The sequence below is a fragment of the Elephantulus edwardii genome, unplaced genomic scaffold (genome assembly GCF_000299155.1).
Source record: "Elephantulus edwardii isolate Elephantulus edwardi_28Jun2011 unplaced genomic scaffold, EleEdw1.0 scaffold00116, whole genome shotgun sequence".
Lineage (NCBI taxonomy): Eukaryota > Metazoa > Chordata > Mammalia > Macroscelidea > Macroscelididae > Elephantulus > Elephantulus edwardii.
Genome location: NW_006399866.1, coordinates 9,830,902 through 9,847,736, shown reverse-complemented (window position 1 = coordinate 9,847,736; position 16,835 = coordinate 9,830,902). Strand labels below are relative to the sequence as shown.

The 16,835-nt window shown below is 39.8% G+C and overlaps 1 pseudogene; it reads left to right on the top strand.

Moving 5' to 3' along the window:
• The first annotated feature begins 3,653 nt into the window (after nucleotides 1–3,653).
• LOC102854440 lies at nucleotides 3,654–4,374 on the top strand (annotated as a pseudogene).
• Nucleotides 4,375–16,835: the final 12,461 nt, after the last annotated feature.

Genomic DNA, 16,835 nt, shown 5'->3' with positions numbered 1-16,835 from the left:
CAAACTGTCCCTGGGAACTCACAGCTCAGCCAGGGGATGCAGAAAGGTTGGGCAGATGGGGAATGTTCTAGATGCTTGAGCCGTCAGCATGTTCTGTCCTGGAAATTGAGGGCAGCCATTAGCCCACTGAGTTCATTAAGAGCAGGTTAGTTAGGATAGCTTCTACTGGATTCAAATATCAAAGCTGCTGAGAAGATGAGAAACAATTAGAGAGTAAACCCAGCACACAAAGGACATTCTAGAAACTGTAAGTCTGATTGTTTTCTGTATTTTCAGGATCTTTGCACATTCTGTAACTCCTCTGGCACTGTGAGACCTTCTTGAGGGCAGAAAAAGGATCTCTTTCCTCTCTGGCTCCTCATAGCCAAAGTCAGGCTGTGACATGGTGTCTGATTCTTTGACAATACATGATGCACAAATACATGCACAGCTACCTGGTGATGATATAGAACAATGCCAGGCACTCTTTGGGAGACCAACGACGAATTGTGTTTTAATACTCTTTTATTTATGCCATCAGAGGGGCTTGCAGCCCAGCAGGCCCAGCCCAGGCAGCTGTAGGCTGAGTTGATCTCATGTCAGGGTTTTGCTGCCAGTCCTGAATGGTGGGAAGGAGGCAGGTGGGCTGAATCTTCCATCTGGGCACCCCCACAGTGGTCTCAAGGGCCCATGCCCTTCCTGTGACCCTCCAGGATGCCAGCTGGCATGCCCTAGGCTCCCACTGGATGACCTTGGGCAGGTGCCCAGTGGGAGGAGGCAGTCTGGGGAGGGGCAGGGCTTCCATTATGTTCAACAGCCTCAGCCTCCAGGGTCCTTTTGCAGGGGAACAGGTGGTGGCATTGTTGGGGCTGCCCTGGCCTCTTCCTTCAGTTGTATGGGATTGTTTGCCCATGTTGGAAGGGGTGGGGCCTCTCTGCTCTCGCTAGAGATATATGATTATTCAACTGAGCTCTTATTTTATATATAAATTATGTTGAACGTCTTTTCATGTACTTATTGGCTAAATTTTACATTTGTAATCAGAAGAGTATTTTTTACATATATAATCAGAAATATGTATATTCATATGTGTTTAAGATACATTACATGTACATTTAAGTAGAAATAGGTATAAAATACATATATGTATAAATTCTGATAACAGAAGTAAAATGCAGCCAATGAGTGTATGAAAAGAGGCTCAACATTATTAGTCATTAGGGAAATGCAAATTAAAACCACAATGAGTATCATTTCACACCCTCTAGAACAGCTACAGTAAATAAGACAGACAATAGCAAATATTGGCTTAGTGGGAATGTAAAATGGTGCAGCCACTTTAGGGAATGGTTTGGCAGTTTCCCAAAAAGTTAAACATAAAACAACTATACAACCCAGCAATTCTGCTTCTCGGTATCTTCTACCCAAGAGAAGTAAATATACATACCCACACAAAGACTTGCATGTGGATGTTCAGCATTATTCATAAAAGCTGACTTGAAACAATCTAAATGTTTATCAACCAATGGATAGACAAAATGAAATACATATATATGTATATATATATATATATACACACACACATATATCTACACATACATTACACACATATATAGTTGTTGTGTACCATTGAATTGGAACCAACCCATAGCTGACCCTCTGGTGGGTTTTCAGAGGCAATTAATCACATGGGAGGAGATTGTCCATATATATATATATATTTATATCAACATATTTCTATCTATATATATATCAATATTAAAAGGTAACAGAATACTGACATCTACATCATGGATAAAGCTCAAAAAGATTTTGCTAAATGAAATATATTGGATACAAAATATTATGTATTTTATTATTCCATTTATATGAAATATCCAGAAAAGGAAAAAAATACAGACAGTAAATAACTTAGTGATTGCCTATGACTGAGGTTTGTGCCAAGAAATCTGGAGGACAACTACTTGGCCAACTGACTGGAGCAGATCCATATTTATTCCCATTCCAAAAAAGGGTGACCTGACAGAGTGTAGAAATTATCAAACAGTATCACTGATATCACACACTAGCAAAATCCTGCTGAAGAATATCCAGAAAAGAGTTGAACAGTAGTACATTGACAGAGAACTATCGGAACTATACAGGCTGTGTTTAGAAAAAGTTATGGCACTAGGGACATTATTTGCAATGTCAGATGGATCTTGGCAGAAAGCAGGGAATACTAGAAGAATGTCTATCTGTGTCTCATTGACTATGCAAAGGCTGTGTGGATCACAATAAATTGTGGCTAACCTTGAGTAAAATGGGAATCTCTGAGCTCTTGAGCATTCTTATGCAAAATCTATACTTGGACAAAGAAGCAGTCCTCAGAATGGAGCAAGGAAATACTGCATGGTTCAAAATCAGGAATGAGTGCGTCAGGGATGCATCCTGTCCCCATACCTTTTCAATCTGTATGCAGAACAGATCATTCGGGAAGCAGGGCTTTGTGAGGAGGAGTGTGGTATCAGGATTGGAGGAAGACTCATTAACAACCTGCTATATGCAGATGACACAACCTTGCTTGCTGAAACTCAGGAGGACCTGAAGCATTTGCTGAAAAAAGTCAAGAACTGTAGTCTTCAATATGGATTAAAGCTCAACATCAAGAAGACAAAGATTCTCACTACTGGGCCAATTGGCAGCACCATATTAGATGGAGAAGAGGTTGTTAACAATTACACTTTGCTAGGATCCACAATCAACACTCTTAAAACCAGAAGTCAGGAAATGAAAAGATGAATTGCATTGGAAAACTCTGCTGTTATGGACCTCTCCAGAGTTCTGAAGAGCAACAATGTCAGTCTAGATACAAAGTCTAGATACGTAATTCAGGCCATGGTCTTCTCAATTACGTGTTATGCTTCAGAGAATTGGACAATGACTAAGAATGACAGAAGAAGAATAGATGCCTTTGAGTTGTGGTGCTGGAGAAGAGTCTTGAACATATCAGGGACTGCAAGAAAACAAATAGGTCTATCTTGGAGAGGCTGAAACCAAGTCTTTCCTTGGAGGCTAGGATTTTGAAGCTCCACCTCACTAACTCTGGGCCCATGGACAGGAAATATTGGTCCTTGGAGAAGGACATCATGCTCAGAAAGGTGGACAGAGAGTGCAGGAGAGGGAGACTCCAGATGAGATGGATTGATACAGTAACTTGGGCGATGGGAGCTGGCATGTCCAAGTTAGTGAGACTGGCTCAGGACAGGGAAGGGTTCAGAGTTGCACATCACAGGCAACTCTATGGCACAAAAACCCAACAACATACTATGACAGGTTTGGAAGCAGGAGTGGCATCCAATTCATAAATACCATGCCTCCAGAAACTCTATGAACTTTGATAAATGTTGATAGTTGTAGAGAGGTTTCAGGCCTTGCATTCAGGGTCGTTAGGAGTCATGCTGGACTTGAAGGCAATCAACAACAAGAACAACAACAGCGTGACTGAGGGTGGGAAAGGAGATTAACGATAAATGGACAGGAATGACATTTTGAGAGGACGAAACAATTTTAAAATTAATTTTTGGTGATGTTTGCACTACTTGGTAAAGTTAACTTAATATCACTGAACTGTACACTTGAAATGAGTGAATTTTATGATATTTAAAACTTAACCTCAGGTCCATGTTTCAACCATGCCTGAGGAACAACCACATGTCAAATTGTTCATGAAAGTTGGCAGTGATGGGGACAAGACTGGGACCAGTCCCTTCTCCCAGAGACTGTTCATGGTGCTGTGGCTAAAAGGAGTCACCTTCAATGTCGCCACTGCTGACCCTAAGAGGCGGACAAAAACTGTGGAGAAGGTGTGCCCAGGAGAGTAGCTCCCATTCCTGCTGTATGGCACCAAGCTGCACACAGACACCAACAAGATCCAAGAATTCCTGGAGACTCTGCTATGCCCTCCCAGGTACCCCAAGCTGGCAACTCTGATCCCTGAATTCAACACAGCTGGTCTGGACATACTTGACGAATTTTCTGCCCATATCAAGAATTCAAACCCTGCAGCCAGTGATAATCTAGAGAAGGGGGTCCGGAAAGCACTAAGGATTTTGGCCAATTACTTGGTATCCCCCTTCCCAGGAAAAGTGGATGAGATCAGTGCTGAGGATGAAGGTATCTCTCAGAGGAAATTTCTGGATGGCAATGAACTCACCCTGGCTGACTGTAATCGGTTGCCAAAACTCCACTTTGTTCAGGTTGTATGTAAGAAGTACCTGGGATTCTCCATTCCAGAACAATCTAAGGGAGTGCTTCAGTACTTGTGAAACACATATGCTCGGGGAGCATTCCCCTCCATCTGTCCAGATAAAGATTGAGCTGGCCTATGAGCAAGTGGCCAAAGTCATCAAATAAAAAACCCTCTGGGAACTGGATTGACCCCTTCCAATTTTTGCCCACAAAAGCCCTGAGTGGTTTCCACATGGCTATCCAGTGGACACACTCCCAAAGGAGCAGTGGACAGGGAATCTTGGAGTACTTGTGCAACATCAGCTAGGGGAATGAGGGGGGATTTTTATTGTGGAATGGAATAGAACAACATATTTCATTAATAAAACACAGGATGAAAAAATTAACCTTAGTAAAGTTTTTTAAAAGTAAAATAAATATTTATAATAAAAATCCAAATATTACATAATCATATACTAGTCAATACATTGTTATTGTTGTTATGTGCCAACAAGTTGTCTGTGACCCATATCAACCCTATATGTACAGCAGCTCTGAAATTTGCCCTGTTCTGAGCCAGTCTCACTAATCCCGACACACCAACCCCCATTGCCCCAGGCACTGTATCAATCCATCTCATCCGGGGTCTTCCTCTCCTGTGCTGTCTCTCCACCCTTCTAAGCATGATGTCCTTCCCCAAGGACTGGTCTCTCCTGGCGACAATTCGAAGGCATCGATTCTCCTGTCGTGTCAATACATACTCGATGCTAAATGTATGTCAGGCTTCACAGTTTATAAAGTAGCTATTATAAGAGGTAGTTATATTAAGGTAGAGAGAGGGCATTGGTGACCTAGTCCATAGTGAGCCATGCTGCTAACCCAAAGGCTACATCTTTCAGGCAGTTCAAATTCACCAGTGGCTTCATAGGAGAAAGATGGGTGACCTCTCAGGCAATTTACAGTCTCGGAAACCCAATGCAAGGTCAGCTGTGAATCAATTCTCACTTGACTGCAATCAGTTTGATCTTTCCCTCCTCCCTTTCAGTATTCTCCAGAAAATTTTCGGAGGCAATAAATAACACTAGAGGAGATTGCCCATCCTTCTTCCTTGGAGCAGCTGAAACTTGGTGGATTCAAACTGCATACATTGGATTGCAACGCTGCTTCTTTCCACTAGGCCACCAGAACTCTCTTTTTTAAGCATTAAAATAGAGGAATTAATTTTTATGTTATAGATGAGGAAAATGAAACAAAAATGTTTAAGTAAGTTGCCTAAGACAGCTGAGTAGTGAAACAGGAATACCAAGCCAGGCTGCCTGGCACCAGGACACAGATGTAGAATTTCCATGCTCTGCAGCCTCCTGTTTCACCACCTCATTTGACCTTCACCATTCTCTGAAATAAGTATCATTACTTACACTTTACAGAGGAGGAAACATGGAAGCAGACAACTATCAAATGGCTTTACCTAGGTCATTTGGCTGGTTGATGACACCACCGGGTCTTATCCTGGGCACTGTGACTGCATCACTGGCTCTTAGCCACCACATAGACTGTGTACGCACACTGCTGGCTAGAAAGTTTCCTGTGGCTTTCTCTTCCCCAAGAAGAAAGCCCCTGTGAATAGTTTGCTATCTATTTCCCTTGGTTTTTCTAGGAATAATTAATACTTATAATTTTTTTTAAAATTGGCAGTATCGTTCTATAATTACTATTTTCCAACTTTGTATTTTTCATGAAACAATATGCCATAAAAATTGTCTCAAATCAGTATTGACCTCATTTAAACAAACTTGCAGTGTTCTGTGGTATCAATATATAAAAATAAATTCACCCAACTTTCTATTGAGGGTGTTTAAGGTTTTTTTACGGTCTGTTATAAACAATACTGCAATGAAGACTTTTGGTTTTCTTTGTAAGTATTTCTATACTCAACTCACAGTTGACTTACAATCATCATGTCTGAACTCATAGCTAAGCCTCCAGCAGGTTTTAAGAAACTAAATTACAGGAAGGAGATTGTCTAACCTTTTCCAAGGGGTGCCTGGTAGATCCAAACCTTGCACTTTTGGGCTGCTGTGATTTACTGCCTCTAAAGGCTTGCTGGAGGGTCAGTTATGAGTTGGTTTTGACTTGATGGTACATAATAACAACAACAATAGCTATGAGCATTTATTAATATATTTATTTGCATTTAAATGTCTTTTTTATAGCTTCTGCTCATTTTGTAACTGGATTGCTTTTCTTGTTGTGGTGCTGGAGATTATGATAAATTTTAGATATGAGCCCCTTATCAGATATGTCATTGTCAAATACTTTCCCCCTAGTTGTAGGTTCTCTTTCTATTCTTTTTAATTTTTTTAAAATTTATTTTATATTGATTTGCATACAAAATTTGTGTACATTGTGTTTCACACTATCCTTCATTCACACTGTGTTTCATACAATCATTCCCATTTATTGTGTTCTTTAAAACAAATGACCATTTACCAGATGCTCTGCCGGGGAAGGAGGGGCAATCTCCTCCTGTACCAGTCAGATCTGATTTGACGGTACACGCACACAAAAATAAAATTTAAAAAAAAACCAAACAAACCACAAATGACCATTGAACTACACCACCGTTACCCCATCTTTTAAGATTCTAGCTGGATCTTTCCCCTTTTCTTTATCCCCTCCATCCACCCACAAAATTGTGTGACCCTGTGATATGCCCCCTGCTCATCTTCATCTCTCTGCTCCCACCATAGCCCCCCTTTGACTTCCATGCACATTTTACTAGTTATCCTTTGATTTTTAAAATAATGCAGTATTATAGGTCTTAACAGTATTTGTCCTTATGAGGTTGAGTTAATTCACTAAGTGTAATACTCTCCAGTCTCTCCCAATTTATGTAGTAGTTTCCTAAATCATTGTTCCTGAGTACTGCATAGTATTTCATAATGTGAATGTACCACGATTTTTCAATCCATTCGATCGTGGTTGTTTCAACTTGCTTCCATGTTCTTGCAATTGTGAATAATACTGCTCTGAACATTGGGATACATTTCTCCATTTGTGTCTCAATTCTAATTTCGTTGAGGTATATTCCTAGCAATGGAATAGCTCGCTCATATAGAATTTATATGTTCAGCTTTCTGAGTGAACACCAAAGCAAGCACTCTTCCAGAGTGGTTGTACTAGGGTATTTTTTTTAATAAGAATTTAATTTTTATAAGATTTCATTGATCTGTTTTATCCTCTCCTAGTTGAACATATTTTTGCTATTTTTAATGGTTTCTTTATGCTACAGATTCAAAGCTCAACAAAAAGTATGTTGCTGTCAAGACAGAATCAACTCATAGCTGATCCTCCATTAAGTTTTCAGGGGCAGTAAATTGCACAGGAGGAGAAGCTGGTGGATTCAAACAGCCCACCTTTGGGTTGGCAGCATTATTCCCCAACCAGTGGGCCACCAGGACTCTTTAAGCTGAAGATTTTGTTGTTATGTGCCGTCGAGTCGTTTGCGACTCATAGTGACCCTAAATACAACAGTCCTAAACTCTGCCCTATCCTGTGCCAATCTCACTATCTCTGACACACCTACACCCATTACCCCAGACACTGAATCAATCCATCTCATCAAGGGTCTTCCTCTCCTGCGCTGTCCCTCCACCGTTCCAAGCATGACATCCCTCTCCAAGGACTGGTCCCTCCTTGCAACATGTCCAAAGTATGTCAGACGAATCTTCAGAATCCTTGCCTCCAAGGAGCAGCCCAGGTTCACCCTCGCCAGGACAAACCTGTTCGTTTTCCTAGCAGTCCATGGTATATTCAATACTCTTCTCCAACACCACAGCTCAAAGGCATCAATCAAATATGGAAATACTAAGGAGGAGTAACACTTGTAAGCAGACACTAGTGTTTGGAACATGGAATGTGAGAACTATGAATGTAGGAAGATTAGATATTAATAAGGAAGAAATGGAACGCATAAATATTGACATACTAAGTATTGGCGAGATGAGATGGACTGACATGGGACATTTTGAATTAGATGATCATATGATCTATTATCCTGGAGATTAAAAGGTGAGGAAAAATGGGGTTGCTTTCATAGCTAAAAAAGTAATTTCTAAATGTGTCTTGAAATACAATATTGTGAGTGACAGGATAATATACACATACAAGGAAATCCAGTGAATACCATTATCATTCAAATATATGCACCAACAACCAGAGTCAAAGAAGAGGAAATAGATGATTTCTACCAACTTTTGCAGTCAGAGATCGATTGAACATGCAATCAAGATGCATTAATAGTGATGAGTGACTGGAATGCAAAAGTTGGGAACAAAGAAGAAGGTTCAGTAGTTGGAAAGCGTGGACTTTGTGACAGAAATGATGCTGGAGAAAGGATGATAGAATTTTCCACAGTCAACAATTTATTTGTTGTAAATACATTTTACAAGAAACATAAACATAGGCTATACACATGGATTTCACCTGATGGTATACATAGGAATCAGATAGCTTATATCTGTGGAAAGAACCACTGGAGAAGCTCAATATCAGCTGTGAAAACTAGGCCTGGTGCTAATTGTGGAAAAGATCACCAGCTACTCATATGCAAGTTCAACTAAGGAAAGTGAAATCAAGCCCACAGGAACCAAAATATGACCTTGAGTCTATCCCCCCTGAATTTCAGAATCATCTCAGTAACAGGTTTGAGGCCTTGAACACTAATGAGCGAAGACCAGATGAGTTATAGGAAGATATCAAGAATATCATCCAGAAAGAGTGCAAAAGGTCGTTGCAAAGACAGAGGAGGAAGAAAAGACCAAAATGGATGTCAGAAGACTCTGAATATTGCACTGGAGTGCTGAGAAGCCAAAGCAGAAGGAAGAAATCGAGACATTAAGGAGCTGAACAGGAGATTTCAAAAGGCTGCTGCTGCGGATTAGGGTTCCTAAATTTGTTTCTCTTTTTTTCTCTGATGACTTTGTAGTTTTCAATTTAACCTTTGTATCCTTGATGCACCCTGAATTAGTTAGTGAATCTTTTTCAGTTTTCTGCAGATAGATATCCAGTTTTGGTCTGTTTGTTAAAGTTATTGTCTTTCCGCCCATTTAATGTGTTTCATCTCTTTGTCAAAGATCAGTTGATCATAAGTGGATGGATTAATTTGGGTTGTGGATTCTAGCCCATTGGTCTGTGTGTCTGTTGCTGTACCAGCCCCATGCTGTTTTGATTACTATGTCTGCGTGGTATGTTTTGAAATCAGGAAGTGTAAGGCCTCCCTACTGCATTGTTTTCCTCCTCCTCCTCCTCCTCCTTCTTCTTCTTCTTCTTCTTCTTCTTCCTCTTCTTCTTCTTCTTTTCTTACCCAAGAACTCTTTATTGTAGTTTTTAAAAGCTTAGTTCCAATGTAGAATCAGAAATAAAACAGAATTTTTCATACTGTTTCACAAAGATCCATTGGTCAACCTTGCACTTTTGAATGAATCTTTTTATCTATGCATGATAACAACACATTTAATTATAGAATATAAGAAAAGACAATTGATAAAAATATCATTTCATCAGTCTTTAATTATATAGAAGTATGAAACTCAATTTCATTTGCAGCTTCAAAATTTATCATTCACGACAAATACAAATTTGTTGAAAGTGACAAAAAAAGCAAGGTCTTTAAACAAACAGAGCATAAGAACAACAGAGACAGGTAGCAGAAATTTTGTGAGTGAGTCACTAGGGTAACAAAAGAGTAGAGGCAGTTTCATGTCAATATTTTGATTTCTGAACCAGTGAATCCTCATTATGGGAGGAACAGCAACATATAGCAAATGCTGCTTTTAAACACCATGTACGGCCTTCTAGATAATATCACCCTAACCCTGCAAGGTATTGCAACCCAGTTGATTTCATAATTTTGTTTTCCATCATTCTACCAAACCAATTGCTTGAGGATGACGGGAAGCATTGTAAGACCAATAAATTTCATGAGTGTGAATATGTTGCCACACTTCATTTGTTATGAAGGGAGTCTTTCTTGATCAGAACCAATGCCTGTGGACTATCATGACGATAGATGAAGCATTCTGTAAGTTCATATATTGTAGTTTTGGCAGAAATACCGTGTACATGAAAAAAAAAATCCGTATTCCTATTCTATTAAGAATAAAAATGCAGCTCTTTGCACTATGAAAGTGGTACAATGTCATCAACCTGGCACAAGGTTACATTCAATCTCTACTAAGACCGAGTACAAGCCATAAGCTGTTTCTCAACAAGACAACAGTACTTTGCAAAGAGTAGAGGGGCACTGTTCCCAAATCCTAATGATCTATTTTGTAATTCACCAATAAGGGTGTTCCAAAGACTCAATGTATTTATCTGACACCAACACGTCGAGCACCACTGGATCAGTTACCACTTCACGCACCTTTGAATAATATGGCTCAAGTGGCAAAGAGCTTGCAGGGAATTGAGAGCCTGCAGCAGCACATTCTGTTGTTCTGGGCCCCAGTCAAAATTTGCAGGTTTTAAAAAAATCACCTGATGTATATAGACCAGAAAAGTAAACTCAAACGAGGGATATATTTTCTTCAGACTCTAATGGGACACACCAGGCATTGTGCCATTTATTTAGTTGCAGGAGGGCCCAGATAAAATCTTAACCTTAATTTTTAAAAGGAACATCTTAACATTTTCCAAACCAATTAACCCCTAGAAATTTCACTGAGGTAGAAGTTGGCCTTTTTAATATTAGATTAATTTTCTACCCTCTAGAACACAAATGTACTACTAAATCAAGAGTCCTTTACATTTCTTCTTACTGGTTCCAAGCAAAATAATGTCAAAAAAGTAATAGACCAATGTGAAGTATTGTGTAAAGGAAAGGAAAAAAAGTCCTGTGAATAAAATTAAGACATAGTACTGGAGAGATGAATTGCCCCTGCATTAGAACAGTGAAAGTATATTGTTGGCCTTGGCAGTTGAAGACAAACTGCTTCTGGTGTACCTTTGAAAGTTATAATAGAGAAAAAGGCACTTACCAGATCAATTCCTGAGTCTCAGGTATAAGGAGACATATTCATTTACTCAAACAACTTAACCACATTTGAAAGAACAGCTGCAATTGGAGTCACCATCTGGCACCATCTGGTTAACTTTATAATACCCCACTGTCATTCTCTACAATCCACCTTTATTTAAAAAAAGTTTTTTTCACAAGTCAAATAGGCAAGTTGAATGAGGATATGGTGGAAATCATCACCCTTACATCCTTTAAGTCCTTAATGATGGCTTTAATGTCTGCAACCTCTCCAAGAATGCAGTGTTGCTTTAGTTTATCATTTTCCAAGGTAAGAAAATCCTAACTTTTATGCCACATATTATGGATCCAGTTGGGAGTTCTGCCAGTTATTGAATAAATTTATTCTAATTACTCATTCTGGAATGGGAGAAACAGGATAACAATTTTTCTTGAGTTTTTGAGGGGATTAGTTTCAGTTATCACTTTTGGTTGGTTGTTGTCAACTTCAAATAGCTAACTATGACCTTCCTTATCTTCAAGTTCAAAATTCACTGTGGATGATTTTTGAACCCAACATTTCACTATGCATTCATTGACACTTCTTTCTTCCCAAATTTCATTGATATTTTGAGCTGCTTATTTTGCACTGCTGTTGAAGTTTAAACTTATAAAAGTAGATTTGTTTAAAATCTTATTTTGACATTCTATGCTTTCTAACCTAAAAAAAAATTATAAAGGGAATTCTTGGTGGCCTAATGAATAAGGTGTTGTGTCAACCCAAAGGCAGATAGTTCACATCTACCTGTTTCTCTGTAGGAAAAGATTGGACAATATCCTCTGGTGGTATTTACAGCCTTTGAAAACTGGTTAGAACCTCAGCTATGAGTTGGCTCCAACTGTATAGCAATGAGTTTGAGAGTTGTTTTTGGTTTGTTGGGTTTTTTAAAATTTGCAGTTAGGGACCTCTTCAGATTATTGAGGAGTAATGATCTCAGGTTGAGGACTAAGTTGCATCTGATTAAGGCTATGGGCTTTCTGATCATTTGCTATTCATCTGAGAGCTGGACAAAGAATAAGGATGACAGAAAAAGAACTGACATCCTTGAGCTGTGGTGCTGGAGAAGAGCACTGAACATTCAATGGACAGCCAAAAGAACAAACAGATATATCTTGGAGAAGGTGCAGCCAGAGTGTTCTTTGGAGGCAAGAATGAGGAAGCTTCACCTCACATACTTTGAGCATGTTGCTAGGAGGGCCTATTCCTCAGAAAAGGACATGATGCTTGGAAGGGTGGAGGGTCAGCAAAGGAGAGGAAGTTTGTCAACCAGGTGGATTGATACGGTGACTGCCGCAACAGGCTCTTGTGTGTCAGGAAGTGTGAAGATGGCACAGGATTCAGATCTTTTGTTTACAGGGTCTCTATAAGTTGTACCTAACTCGATGGCACCTAACAACAACAACAAGACAAAAATGTGATCAATTTCTATTTAAAGCCAACTATGCAGAAAGAGTGAACATAACATAAGCTTTAAAACTATATAGAACACTTAATATTTTATAATAAATGTTATTATGAAATTATTCCATGAAGGTCAAGCTACCAAAATCCTGAATTGATTTTACAACCACTTGGATGGGCAATTATGGATCAGTTCAGACTCAATGGCAAATAACAACAACACAATAGATCCTTTACTAACCTTTCAAGATGAAACATTAAATGAAGAATCTCTGCTTAGTGAGTGCATATCAATTAACTCAGATTGATCCAACTTTATATTCTTTGAGCCTTTATTATACACTTTTAAGAGCTATCCTCACACATATTCCCTAGGTTTTTATTTGTATGTAGTGGACTTATCAAACAACTCTTTTGGAGTGTGACATACTTCCTCTTGGGTCATACTTTGTATTTTACCTCTTAAGGCTCTCTGGGACTTAAATCTAAACATATAGATCTAGAAGCAAATATAAATGGTGGAGTCTGGCCCTGAGGATATTCAACAGTACTTTGTAAGCCATCCACCTCAAGCATGCTCCAGGCACTGCCCCAGGTGCCACCCATATCTCAGACAGACTCTTCAGGCACAACTGAAAGCATCGTCAGATGTAGGTGGAAAGCATAATCATTTTACTAAAGAGGATGGTTTAGCAAGCAGACAAAAATTGAGTTGCATTTTTACAGGGGAGGAAGAGGACTGATATTGTTGGCAAGAATGATTCAACAGAATTTAGGGGCTCATTGTCCCCAGCTTTATTTATTGTCTGCTCATATATTCCCATCTTAAGTTTCAGTATCCTAATTTTTCCAAACTTATGCCTTTGTTTTAACTTCAGATCCCATTTGAAATTGGGAATAAAATTGGAATTTTAACTCAGCCACCTTTATATAAGACTCTGGGATTGGTTTTTGTCAATATGAGCTCTGGTACCACGGGATACAAGACTTTCTTTTTTAGAACAAGTGGAAACTTTCAGGCTTTGTATGTGGTGCTTAATCTGTGGCTCTAAATCTTTAAGCTCTATTCTTTCATTGTTTTCTAGTGAAAATAGGACTAACCACCCAACTTTCTTATCATTCTCAGAAAATTGTAGAAAAGTTTCAGAATAAAGTCACCCAGAGTCTTGTATCTTACAAATATTTAATCCATTGGTGGTGATAGTGTGTATATTTCTATTGCATCTCATGCCATGCTACTATTGATTAGCGGTGCCCTATTTACAACTAACAAGAGTCCTGGTGCCATGATGAATTACATGTTAAACTGCTAACCAAAAAGTTGTTGTTATTGTTGTTGTTGTTATGTGATGTCGAGTCGCCTGAGACTCATAGTGACCCTATTACAGCAGTCCTAAACCCTACTCTACCCTGTGCCAATTTCATTATCTCTTACACACCTACCCCCATTACCCCAGTCACTTAATCAATACCTCTCATCGAGGGTCTTCATCTCCTGTGCTGTATCTTATCCTCCCAAGTATGACATTCCTCTCCAAGTACTGGTTCCTCCTTACAACATGTCCAAAGTATGTCAGATGAAGCTTCAGAATCCTTGCCTTCAATGAGCAGCCTGGTTTCACCCTCTCCAGGATGAATCTGTTTGTTCTCTTAGCAGTGCGTGGTATATTCAGTACTCTTCTCCATCACCACAGCCCAAAGACATCAATTCTCCTCCTATCATCCCTAGTCATTGTCCAAGGTTAGAAATTAAAATTCACCAGTTACTCCATGGGAATAAGATAAAGCACTCTCCTTCTTAAAGATTTGTATAGCCTCAGAAAGCCAACTGATGGTTGTCATGAGACAGAATCTACTCAAGGATATGGGTTTGTATTTTTTGTTTTCTTTACTGCTGAGGCAGAGTCATCAACACCTTTAACTAACAAGAGTCATCAGCACCAGGACTAATGAAACCTGAAAATCAATTCTGAAAACTCATTCTCATAGTTCTTTTGGCTTGTGGTAAGTAATTATGTTGCCAACCCAAAGGCACATAGTTAAAATCTACCCAATGCTCCGTGGGAGAAAGATGGAAAATCTTGTCCTGTGCAATTTATAGCCTCTTAAAACCTTCTGAAAGGTCAGCTATGAGCTGGTTCTGCCAACTTGACAGTGCCAAACAACACACACACACACACACACACACACACACACACTTTTATCCCCAAGAAAATAGTTCATTCAGTTGTGGAGGCTGGCAAGTCCTAGATCCATTGATCAGGAGTTGGGCTGGAGGTTTCTCCTGACGCATGCGGTTTCAGGAACAGATAAACCAAAAATCTTCAGGTCAGATGCCAGGCTGCTAGTTCATAGTCTAAGGAACAGAGACCACAGGGTAACAAGTCAAATGCAGATTGAAAAAGGAAGAGCTGGCAGCGATACGCAGGGAGTGATCCTAGCAAGCAGGACAATAGGAATTTGAGTGAGAACTATTATTAAAAACAATTAGTTTGGGAGGCACAGGAACAGTGAGCTGCTAAAGGAGCCACCAGCTAAGCTATGGTGGGAGCCGCCAGCCAAGCCCCAGCAGGAGCTGCCAGCTGAGCCCCAGTGGGAGCTTCCAGCTGAGTTGCTATGGGACCCACTCACCAGGAGCAAGCAGGACAGTGGGAATTTGACTGAGTTTTCTTAAGCCCTACCAGACCCAGAGCCCTGCCTGAGCCAGAGCCGTACTGAGCAAGAGCAGCCAGGAGAGAGCCTGACAGCTGGAATTTGAGTGAAGTCCTTGCACAAGCCCACCTGGACAGCTGGAATCTGAGTGACGCCTCCACACATGCCCACCCCACACCCATGCTTGCCCCACACCCATATCCACCTTCACTGGTTCTACCCCACACCTGTGCCTCCATGTCCAGTGAACTAACTAACTTGTCTTTAATCCAGAGCACTTTGGTCTGACTTAGCTGCAACAAGAGGCTGCTCTCACAAGCCCTGAACTGAATCTTCTCTTGAGTCAGAAGTTCTGAGAGAAACACAGGCAGGGTAGCTGCCCCACCCTCTTTTACAGCAGTGACTTCAGATCAAGAACCTATCATCACCTCAGGCATGAAAAACTACCACAGCAACATTACATAAGAAGCAGGCTACCTCACACCCTACATAAGCACAAAGGAAGATGTGGCCCCCCCAAAAGTGACACAGTATCAATGGATTTCCCAAAGCCAGAAAATCTAATGGAACTTTCTGACACAACTTTAAAAGAACAATGATTTAGTATTTTCAATAGGTGAAAGACAAACTTGAAGAATTACAGGACACTGCAAGCAAAAACCAGGAGGAGCTTAAAAAAGAAAACAATCCAGAACAATGCAGATAAAACATCTGAGGCATTAAAGGCACTGAAAAAACAAGAAACCACAATTCAAAATATGAGATCCAATGTTTCAGATATTGTCAACATGATGGAGAGACACATGAACAGAGTTGAAGAGATGGAACATACACCCAGTGAAGAAGAAGAATTATCACTACTGATCTACTAGAGCAAAAAGCAGATTCAAAAAGGAAGGGGAAAAAAGAAAACCTAAGAATAATGTGGGATACCACCAAGAGAAATAACATGCACATCATCAGAACCCCAGAACAGGAAGAAGCAAGTAAAGGCACTAAAATAGTTGTGGAAGAATTACTAGAAGAAATCTTCCCAGGCATAATGGAGAATGAGAGGACATATATTCAAGGAGCTTAGTGAACACCATATAGAATAGACCCCAAAAGGAAAACATCAAGGCATATCATAGTCAAATTTGCCAGAGCCAAAGATAAGGAGAGAATTCTGAAAGCAGCTAGGGAGAAACAAAGAGTAACCTATAAGAGAGAGAAGATAAGATTGAGTGACAATTTCTCAGCAGAATCCATGCAAGCAAGAAGACAGTGGAATGACATATATTAAACATTCAAAGAATGCAACTGTCAACCAAGAATACTGTATCCAGCAAGATTTTCCATCAAATATGAAGGAGAGATCAAGATATTCCCAGAAAAGCAGAACTCAAGAGAGTTTGTAAAAACAAGACCTGCGTTGAAGGAAATACTAAGAGATTGCCTTACAGAGATACCACAGAAAACAGAATTGACCCAAGTAACTAGCAACAACAGCAAAAAGAATGCAACAAAATGATAGCAATA